A 12,096-nucleotide genomic window follows, 5' to 3' on the forward strand; every position below is an offset into this window, starting at 1 on the left:
AGAAATTGTGAGACACACTATATATCTGTCTTGCAAGTGCAGTCAGAATGCCTAACTTGTGGGAGGGGTCTCTAAAGATGGCTATGGGTGAAAACTACACATTTCTTTCACTGCCTACTGGTTCACAATCAATACTGTTTTCACTAGCAATGAGTTACCACACAAACTCATGCTACATGCCATTAATAACATTGCGTAAAACAAGATACAGACTTGTTTCTCTCACAAAATGGCAATTATGCAAGTAGCAAAAGCTGTTGAATTTAGCAGTTTGAGGGGCTTGTTAATATGTTTCATCCACTGCAAATAGGCAACAACAAGCTCAACCAAAACATTGAGCATTTTAGCCTATTCACTGGCTCCCATTAATGTTCTTCATTAATTACTGCTGTCATGTCTCTATGTTGAATATAAGTGAATATTACATTTTTCATTTGTTTTCTTTTTCAAAGCTAAGACATGTCATTTAACATTCTTAACAACTTCACCAGCTTCTGTCTCTACAACATGGTTAATTGTAACACACCAAAAGAACTTACTCTGCTTGATGAATGTGATGTTGAGTCATCCACCTGTATAAGAAAGAGAAGAAGGCGCAAAATTAAACTGTATGCGACTTTCTGTGATTCGCCCCATGACAATTTTTTTTTCTCATTCTAGTATCTGCTTCTTTTTATTAAATATGTGCAAACATATTATTCATCACTGATTCTTTTCACAAAAAATAGTGTGTTGATCAACATCATCAAATGCCCTGGACAGATGATACAAAATATTAATAGGTGATATTGCCAAGAGTTGTGCCATAGGCAGTGTGGAGTTATAAGTAGCATCCCTGCTAGCCTTCTGCAGATCACAAATTCCAATCCAATTACCACTAAATATTTGTTATGTAGTATTCATAATTTCTACAAGGTTCTTGAAATATATTGTGTTTGTTATGTTCACATATCCTGAAATAGTTGATATTTGTACAAACAACAGCACTCTCTGTATCAGTGTGTTGGTATTTATAGATGGCTGTGCTTTCTGATTTGGACTCAAGTGTGATTTTTGCATAACCCTGTTTGGTGGAGGTGTTGGTTATTTCAAAACATCTGTATCTCCTGGCTGCAATTAGACAACATAAAAGGTGTTGTCTTGATGAACAAGTCAACAGTAGTGAACAGCACATCAGATGTCCTCCAGTGCCTACTGGAGACAATGGTCAGGACCCAACAAAATGGCTGAAAGGATTCAACTGATGTTTGTCATTCATATACTTTCATGGGGGAGGCATAGCCCAACTACAATTCAAGAACAACAAATAGCAGCTCATTGGTTGGGACAAATTCCAGGCCTAACTGAAGAAAACATTCCATAATAATCAGCAGCAGGTCCACTCAGTGGAAGAATAATTAAAGAACGGGGCCCAATTCATGAGGAAATGACTCAATCATACATAAAAAATATTTTGCCTTTATGCCACATAGTGAAAGCAAATATGACAGAAGCTAACAAAACAGATGATGTATTGAGCTTTTCTGGTTAAGGATGTCACAACAATCAACGATTTCATCTAATGTTACTGGTGCATGAAGAAAACGCACAAGAGAAGACTCAAATGAAACAAGTATGATCAGCATCTGAATGTGGTCCCCATGGCAGTTGTGGAAGCCCATCATGACCTCACCTCTCTGACACACCAGGTAATGATACATACAGCAGTTTATGGTACCCAGGAATGTTGCACAAAGTGCACAAGAGATAGCAGCTATGAACATGAACCCCATACTTCAAAAAAAGAATGTTGAAAAAGAGATGTACCAATCCTTAGGCTCAATCTCGGGCACTAGTTGAATGCACCATGAAGAATGGACTCTACCAACTTGGATTATGGCATATTCTTCAAATGACAACCCAGCATTTCTACAATCTCGAGTACAACCAACTCCTCTGCCAAGTACAATGCCATTTAGAAGAGACATCTGGTGGTCAGAGGACAACACACCGGTATGTCTTCACTGTGGGCACCCTGGAGTCATTGTACGCTAGTGCAGAGAAATAAGACTAGCATGTGATGATTATTGTCCCTTGATACGTCAAGTATGAAAAGAGTTCTATTCACACTAGTCAACTGCAGATGATTAGAGTCAACTTGTGAGATGATGCCAATTGTTGGACACTGGGAAAAGTCACCCATCAGATGCTGATAGCTATTCCCTTTTGCCATACACACGTACCAGCCACTCACCTAGAATGTGATCTCATAAAAGCTAAACGAGGCAACCATCTATGGAGGTGAGGCTGTCACAGACAAAAGTCCTCCTTTGTTGGCAGTCGTCACGGTGTAAGGAAATCAAAGCGACATAGTCACTGACGACCAACCTGTCTGGGCACTGTTCGCCTCCAAGGCATCTTTTTCTGCAATGTTGAATGCTTGTTATCACCAGCAACAGAGGACAATATTCCATGATACAGAAGCAATTGTGCTGATGGTTGCAAGTGGGAAATACATCCACGTGATGTACAGCAACAATAACTATCATTTAAGAACAACAGTCCTTAGAATTTTTTTTTTGTTGTAACATAATGTAATCGCAATGTCGTTTTCAGATAGGAATTCTTGCAGATATCACATGCAGTCAGACTGTGCAAAATCAAAGCTCCACATACACAAAACTATTCCAACAAGCTCTGGGGGGTTATTTGCAACTGAAGATGACATCCCATTGTCATCAAACTGATGAGCTCCATTCATCAGTCAAGATACTCAGTCAAACTGTGAAGCTCTTGTCAACTACAGAAAGATACTCAGGCTCAAAAAATAAATCTGCATTCATCAGTAATTGTCACAAGCAAATAAAGTTTTCCCTAAATGTAATTACATTGGAACAGCTAAACTAGACCAGAGTTGGCAGCTGAATGCCATTGGTGGAGAATTGTGCTCTGCTACTACTACAGATAATGAAGTGGAAAATGTTATTATCAGACAGCTAATAAGATCTGGCCTGATGAAGGAATAAAGTCTGTATGTGTAGCCATTCCATGCCAATTTTTGGGTGCTTTCAAATTTGAGTGCAGAAGTGAGAGATCAAGTGGACCATATCAAAATGGGGCAGAATCCATAAATTACCTAGCACGTGTATGAGATCACTGTCTGAGTGACACACAACTTATGAGGAAATGGAGAAAGTGCCACAAGATGTCAGTATTAAACTTTGAGGTAGCACTTTATCCTTGCTGTGGTTCTCATGAGGGGCAAGGATGGCACATGGTGTTACTGTATCGACTACTGACAACTGAAAAAAAAATCCCAAAAAAATTATATAAACCCATTGCTGCATACTGATACTCTAGACTACTTGAAAGCAGCAAAGTATTTTTTTAACAATGATCATGCAGACAGGCTGCTGGCAAAATTGAGATTGACGAGGCTGATAGTGAAAAGACTACCTTCATAATTCTTGATGGCCTCTCTGAGTTAGAAGACATGTCACTTGCACTGTGTTTACGTTTGTGTTTGACCTGCAGGCCTCCACCTGAGTCTGAGAAAGTGCCTCTTCATCACCCAAATAATAAAAATCTTGGGGCACCAAGTGAATGGCAACTGAGTGCATCCTGATCCAAGTGTTTCATAAAGGACCTGTGTAGCAAGGCATGTCCCTTGCCAGAACTGCTACACAAGATACACTACATTTTCCTGCAATGATGTGGGAGGAAGACATTTCCTTACCATTAAGGAGATGCTAACATCTACATTGGTAACATTGTATGAAAAAATATTGAGGCAAACACTAGCAGTATGGGATAGGATTAGTTGAAAAGCAGATTCAAGAAGGTACTCCTCAAGTCCCAGATGAACTACTGTCCCAGTCCCAGATGAACTACTCTCCCACTCCAAATGATCTGACCAGCAATGGAAGCATGTGTCACAGTTACCTCTAGAGCATCTAGTACTAATACTGCCTGCAATAGCAACATTCCACAATGCTGGAATCTACCTCTTTGGGAGGTTCCTGAAATCGAAACAGGAATCTCTGGACAATAGTCTACACTGCCTGCCTCACCCATTACACCGCAACTGAGCAGACTAGCAAAGCTTTAGAAATTCCAATGTTCCTCATACAAGACATCATTTTGAAGCACAGAGCATCTTATAACATTTCAGCTCCTCAACACCAAATTAAAACGTTCCACTTCAATTTGTTTGCTTTTATAGCGATCCCAGCTTCCTCAACCAAATTAAAGCGTTGCATTAGGAGGTGTCTGCTTCGTGCAAAAGGTCTTGAGTTCATATTGACGACAACAAGTAATTCTTCATTACAGACGTTTATTTACAAATAGAACTGACAGACTTCACAGACTCTCCGAGCTAACCACACTGCATATCCGAACTGGCAACTGACAACTCCTAGGTGTATTAATATCTTCCCAAACAATGAGAGTCTTTGACAATGTTTTGTTTACAATACGATAGCAATTCACAACTTAAAACTAAATTAGACATTACAGAATTTTAGTACAGATTAAAGTAAGTAAAAGGATCAGTACATATAAATTCTTACAAGCATAATTTCCAAATAGATTTTATAACATTTTTCTACCAGCTTCTGGATAACCTTCACCAGATTTGTACCGATGTTTCCAGAAATATCTTGACATTTGATTCTGGATATTTCTTGAGTGACTTATAACAACTATTTATATGTAAAATGATTTAAATCGTGTTTCAAAACGTAAATAAATCTTTTTAGCAATATTTCTTGATACAAATTGTCTTTCGAAATTAGGTTATGAAACAGTTTCCACAAGTTTTCGTATTTTTGCTATCATAATATAGAATTTCTCCATATAAAGTTCCAGAAGTGTGCATTAAACGTTCATTTACAGACTTTCTCTTTAGCTGGTGAGTTTTTAAAAGTATCTTGTCCATATTATACGAAATAATTTAGCTCAAAACTGATAATTTATACAATTGATCAGAGCTACAGCAAACAGTGAGTCTTTCTTTTACAAAATGAAATATAATTACAAAATTGAATGAAAATAGGTTACTAACACTAATATATATTTACATTAATTCTATTTTTGTTCTTTCTGTGCAAAATGTCCTCATATTTGACACAGTACAATATTTAAACATCACCAAAGTTTCCCTTTACATTTTGCATATCTGTATCAACATCCCCTAAAAGTCTACAGTATCGAATACTTCAATATGTCCCAATATGTCCTGTAATGTTACAATCTCTAGTCATGATGTCTGACCATGAAATGTTTTCCATTCAGTACTAGAATCAAAGTAATTTTGTGTTGCAATATCACCCACAGGATGGCAACTGATTACCACCAAAAACAGAATGGACATGCAGAATTTTGTGTTAGCAGAAGAGCCAACACTGTGTTATGAGTGGAGGCTGAAATGCACGCATTTTAGCTCATGCAGGCTGGCATGAGGAGGGAAGAACTATACTGACGTGAGATCTGGAACATGACAAGGAATGAGAATTCAGAAAGCAGACGTAATTAGTTTGATACTTAGCTTTAATCCATTAATGATGAACATCACTCTTGACGGTACATGGTTCACAATATTATCTGTTCAGGAAACGTTCCTGAAGATAGTAATTATAGTAACTGAATATGGCACCTTGCTTGGTCATAGCAAATGACATAGCTGAAAGCTATGCTAAACTATCGTCTCTGCAAATGAGAGCATATGTAGACAGTGAAACATCGCTAGCTAAGTTGGCTTTACAACTGGGGCAAGTGCTAGTGAGTCTCTCTAGACTAGACCTGCCATGTGGTAGCACTCGGTCTTCAATCACTGATAGTGGCTACACGTGGGTCCGATGTATACTAATGGACCATGGCTGACTTAAAGGCTACCACCTAGCAAGTGTGGTGTCTGGTGGTGACACCACAGAGAATACTTTAATAAGATGTTGGCAGATACAGTCAAACAAAGATTGGGATACATATTGCCCATCATGACATCTGCATATGATGACGCAATGCAAGGTTTCACACTATTCTTTCTGCTCCATGGTCACAAAGCTGAAATTACAACAGATACATTGTTACAGTTATAGCCGGCTGATACTCAGGAAGACTATGTGAGACATCTCATCACCAGGACTGAAATGCTGCCAAATGGAAGACCACTGACAAGATCTAGATCCAGGATGTTGTAGTCAGCTCCATTGAGAAGTTCTGAAATGGGCAGGCATCTGTTTCATCACAAGAGGGCGCAATGACAGAAGCTGCACTGCAAGGAAGTGCAGTACCAATCAGCAACACTGGCTGGCATGCTGTAGATTATCAGTTCAAATCCAATCACTAGCAAATATTTCTTATTTACTATATATCATTTCTGGAAGGTTCTCAAAGTTTATCATGTTCATAATGTTTTCAAACTCTGGAATATATTATGGTTACATAAAGAGCAGCACTCTCCATTCAGGATCCAATTCTGTACTCTCTAAATGTTGCTGTCTGTAATAAATGTACTTTAAGTGTTAAGTGTTGTACTTCACTGATGATCTTGCATTCTGTTTTGGACTCAACTGTGGTAACGTCAACACTTATTTTTTTTTATTTAGTGTTTGTAATATATGTGATGAAGTCAAGAAAGATCTGGGCATTTCAGTGTGGATGGAGACCAGCAACATTCACCTAAATGTGCTGGTCCATGCAGATTGAGAACTTCTCACACCTTTGGTTGCCACCCCAGCTACCATCTTGGATTAGATGGACATACGACAGCTGCCGCCACAATAGACATAAGTCGGACCACTGTATGATGCACACCGACATTCAAAGGCATCCCTGCAACTACCAGTACACAAGATGGCTTCAAGGGGTAGCCCGATCACCGACTGCTGGCACCTGGCTCATTGTGCTATGTGTAGAGGTCTCAAGGCTTTCTATTGTCAATGATTTTGAGATGTGTAATTAACTCCAACGTATTCCTGCTAGTGTCACATTGCAACACAGTAAAGTGTATCTTTCTGTTCTACATCAACATCAACATTTATACTCTGCAAGCCACCCAACGGTGTGTGGCAAAGTATTCCAGTCGCGTATGGTTCGTGGGATGAACGACTGTCTGAAAGCCTCTGTGCCCGCTCTAATCTCTCTAATTTTAAATTCGTGACCTCCTTGGGAGGTATAAGTAGGGGGAGACAATATATTCGATACCTCATCCAGAAATGCACCCTCTCGAAACCTGGGGAGCAAGCTACACCACGATGCAGAGCACCTCTCTTGCAGAGTCTGCCACTTGAGTTTGTTAAACATCTCCGAGATGCTATCACGGTTTCCAAATAACCCTGTGATGAAACGCTCCTCTCTTCTTTGGATCTTCTCTATCTTCTCCATTAACCCGATGTGGTATGGATTCCACACTGATGAGCAATACTCAAGTATAACTTTGAATGAGTGTTTTGTAAGCCACCTCCTTTGTTGATGGACTACATTTTCTAAGGAATCTCCCAGTGAATCTCAACCTGGTACTCGCCTTACCAACAATTAATTTTATATGATCAATCCACTTCAAATCGTTCCACATGCATACTCCCAGATATTTTACAGAAGTAACTGCTACCAGTGTTTGTTCTGCTATCATATAATCATACAATAAAGGATCCTTCTGTGTATTCGCAATACATTACATTTGTCTATGTTAAGGGTCAGTTGCCACTCCCTGCACCAAGTGCCTATCCACTGCAGATCTTCCTGCATTTCACAACAATTTTCTAATGCTGCAACTTCTCTGTATACTACAGCATTATCCAAGAAAAGCCGCATGGAACTTCTGACACTATCTACTAGGTCATTTATATATATTGTGAAAAGCAATGGTCCCATAACACTCCCCTGTGGCCCGCCAGAGGTTACTTTAACGTCTGTAGACCTCTCTCCATTGATAACAACATGCTGTGTTCTGTTTGCTAAAAACTCTTCAATCCAGCCACACAGCTGGTCTGATATTCCGTAGGCTCTTACTTTGTTTATCAGGTGACAATGCGGAACTGTATCGAATGCCTTCCGGAAATAAAGAAAAATAGCATCTACCTGGAAGCCAGTATCTAATATTTTCTGGGTCTCATGAACAAATAAAGCAAGCTGGGTGTCACACGATCGCTGTTTCTGGAATCCATGTTGATTCCTACAGAATAGATTTTGGGTTTCCAAAAACTACATGATACTTGAGCAAAAAACATGTTCTAAAATTCTACAACAGATCGACGTCAGAGATATACATCTATAGTTTTTCACATCTGCTTGACGACCCTTCTTGAAGACTGGGACTACCTGTGCTCTTTTCCAATCATTTGGAACCTTCCGTTCCTCTAGAGACTTGCGGTACACGGCTGTGAAAAGGGGGGCAAGTTCTTTTGCATACTCTGTGTAGAATCAAATTGGTATCCCATCAGGTCCAGTGGACTTTCCTCTGTTGTGGGATTCCAGTTGCTTTTCTATTCCTTGGACACTTATTTTTCATTCGTGCAAGGAATTAGAGAAGGAACTGCAGTGCGGTCTTCCTCTGTGAAACAGCTTTGGAAAAAGGTGTTTAATATTTCAGCTTTATGCGTGTCACCCTCTGTTTCAATGCCATCATCCCGGAGTGTCTGGATATGCTGTTTTGAGCCACTTACTGATTTAATGTAAGACCAGAACTTCCTAGGATTTTCTGTCAAGTCAGTACATAGAATTTTACTTTCTAATTCACTGAATGCTTCACGCATAGCACTCCTTACGTTAACTTTGACATCGTTTAGCTTCTGTTTGTCTGAGAGATTTTGGCTGCATTTAAACTTGGAGTAAAGCTCTCTTTGCTTTCCTAGTTAGAACAGTAGCTTGAGCGATTCCTCTACTGAATTAATATCATGTGTACATCTCTTTGTGGTCCTCTTCATTTATTTGACTATCCTAATCAGACTTGGCCTTCAGGATTTTACTTACACCAGACCAGTGCTTACTTATTTCTTTGTTCGAAAAGTATCATATTAACAAGCACAAAGCAGAAGAATGGGTAGCTTGGAGAAATAAATGAATCAGGTGAAAGAGAATACAAACATCTAAAAAACGAGATTAACAAGAAGTGCAAAATGGTTAAGCAGGAATGGCAAGAGGACAAATGTAGGGCTGTGGAAGCATATATCACTATGGCTAAGATAGATACTACCTACAGGAAAAATAAAGATACTTTTAGAGGAAAGAGAACCTCCTGCATGAATATCAAGAGCTCAGATGGAAAACCAGTCCTAATCAAAGAAAGGAAAGCATAAAGATGGAAGGAGTATACAGAGGGTCTATGCAAGGGACATGTACTTGGTTTCAATGTTATGGAAACAGAAGATGACACAGAGGAAGATGAAAAGGGAGATATGATACTGCATGACAAATTTGACAAAGCACTGAAAGACCTAAATCCAAACAAGGCCCTGGGAGTACACAGCATTCCATTAGAGCTATGGATTGTCTTGAGAGAGCCATCCATGACAAAACTTTTGCATCTGGTGAGCAAGATCTATGAGACAGGCAAAATACTTCAAGAAGAATTTAGTAATCCCAATTCCAAAGAATTGGTGCAAAAATTACCAAACTGTCAGTTTAATAAGTCACTGCTACAAAATACTGAAACGAATCCTTTACAGGCAAATAGAAAAACTGGTAGAAGAAACCCTTAGGGAAGATCAGTTACAATTTCACAGAAATGTAGGGACACACAATACAATACTGACCTTATGGCTTCTCATTGAAGATAAGTTAAGGAAAGGCAAACCTACATTTCTGGCATTTGTAGACTTAGAGAAAACTTTTGACAATGTTGACTGGAATACTCTCTTTGAAATTCTAAAGGTGGCAGGGAGAAAATACAATGAGCAAAAGGCTACTTACAATTTGTACAGAAACCAGATGGCAGTTATAAGAGTCAAGGGGCACAAAAGGGAATCATTGGCTGAGATGGGAGAGAGACATGGTTGTAGCATGTATACAATGTTATTCAATCTGTATATTGAGCAAGCAGCAAAGAAGACGAAAAAAAAATTGGAATAGGAATAGGGAGAAGAAATAAAAACTATGAAGTTTGCCAACGTCCAATGCCAATTCTGTCAGAGACTGCAAAGGACTTGGAAGGGCATCTGAACAGAATGGACAGTATCTTCAAAGGAGGACATAAGATAAACATCAACAAAAGCAAAATTGGGATAATGGAGTTTAATCAAATTAAATTAATTAATACTTAGAGAATTAGATTAGGAATGATACACTTAAAGTAGCAAATGAGTTTTGTTATTTTGGAAGGAAAATGACTGATGATGTTCAAAGTAAGGAGGATATAGAATTTAGAGTGGCAATGGCAAGAAAAGCAGTTCTGAAGAACAGAAATCTATTGACATCAAACATAGATTTAAGTGTCAGGAGGTCCTTTCTGAAAGTATTTGTAAGGAGAGTAGCCTTGTATGGAAGTGAAACATGGGTGATAAACTGTTGAAAAGTGGTGCTACTTCAGAAGAATGCTGAAGATTAGAGGGGTAGATCACGTACTGAATGAAATTTGGGAGAAGACAAATTTTTGGTATATCCTAATTAAAAGAAGGGATTGGTTGACAAGACACATTCTGAGGCATCAAGGGATCACCAATTAGTACTGGAGGGAAGAAAAAGAAAGTGTGTGTGTGTGTGTGTGTGTGTGTGTGCGAGGGGAATAAAAATCATTGAGAGAGACAAAGAGATGAATACATTAAGCAGATTCAGAGGGATGTAGGTTGATTAAGAGATGTAGGTTAATGACAAGATGAAGAGGCTTGCACACGATACAGTGGCATGGCAAGCTGCATCAAACCAGTCTTTGGACTGAAGACCACAACAACAACAAAGAAGGTAGATCTGAAAAGTCCTAGATGCTAAATATCCAATGTCTTCTTCAGTACTTGCATATACATGGCGTCTACTTGTTCCTGTTTCAGGGGTTTACAAATTTGTTTTAACCATTGAAGTCAAATATTGCCAGTATACATATTCTTGAATAATTGGGTGAAAGCAAACAGGATGGGAAAGAGATAGGAAGGAAGTACTGACTTCCAGCCACATAGGCCATTGTAGCTATGCAATGGTAAGAGTTGAAAATTTGTGCACACCCTGACTTGAACCCTGACGCTCCGCTTCTCTAGAACAGTTGCCTTAACCGCTTTGGTGATCTGGACATTCTTTCCATCAGACCCAAATTCCCAACTTCCCACTCACCGCATAACAACATCCACCACCCATTACCCTCCTACTCACAGATTTCTGATTCCCATTGGAGTTCTTCAAATGTTGGTTATGCATTCGAACCAAAACTTTTTCCACATTACTTTTTAAATACTGGCATCTGTATACTTCATGCAACCCTAGCATACTATCAGACTCCTTTTTGTGGAGACATTAAGAGTATGATAACATTAATTACATTGTGGACTGCCCATCATCACAATTATGTGTTATCTTTCTGAACAGTGAAACTAGTCAAAAAAATGGCTTCAAGTAAGAATAAAACCAAGCATTTGCAAAGATGCAGCCTGCTCATGTTGCATTGTATACCTGGATCTATGGGCATAAGTTAAATAAAAATAAATAAATAACATGAACATTTCATGTCCTACCAACTGGTCCCTTCTTCTTGTCAAGTTGAGCCACAAACTCCTCTTCTCCCCAATTGTATTCAATACCTCCTCATTAATTATGTGATCCACCCATCTAATTTTCAGCATTCTTCTGTAGCACCACATTTCGAAAGCTTCTGTTCTCTTCTTGTCCAAACTATTTATCGTCCATGTTTCACTTCCATACATGGCTACACTCCATACAAATACTTTCAGAAACAACTTCCTCACACTTAAATCTATACCCAATGTCAACAAATTTCTCTTCTTCAGAAGCGCTTTCCTTGCCATTGCGAGTCTACATTTTATATCCTCTCTACTTTGACCATGTTCTGAGCCACCAAGGGATCAAAATTTAGCATTGGAGGGCGGCGCGTGGACGGTAAAAATCGTAGAGGAAGACCAAGAGATGAATACACTAAGCAGATTTAGAAGGATGTGGGTTGCAGTAAGTACTGGG

Source organism: Schistocerca gregaria, chromosome 11 (genome assembly GCF_023897955.1).
Source record: "Schistocerca gregaria isolate iqSchGreg1 chromosome 11, iqSchGreg1.2, whole genome shotgun sequence".
Taxonomy (NCBI): domain Eukaryota; kingdom Metazoa; phylum Arthropoda; class Insecta; order Orthoptera; family Acrididae; genus Schistocerca; species Schistocerca gregaria.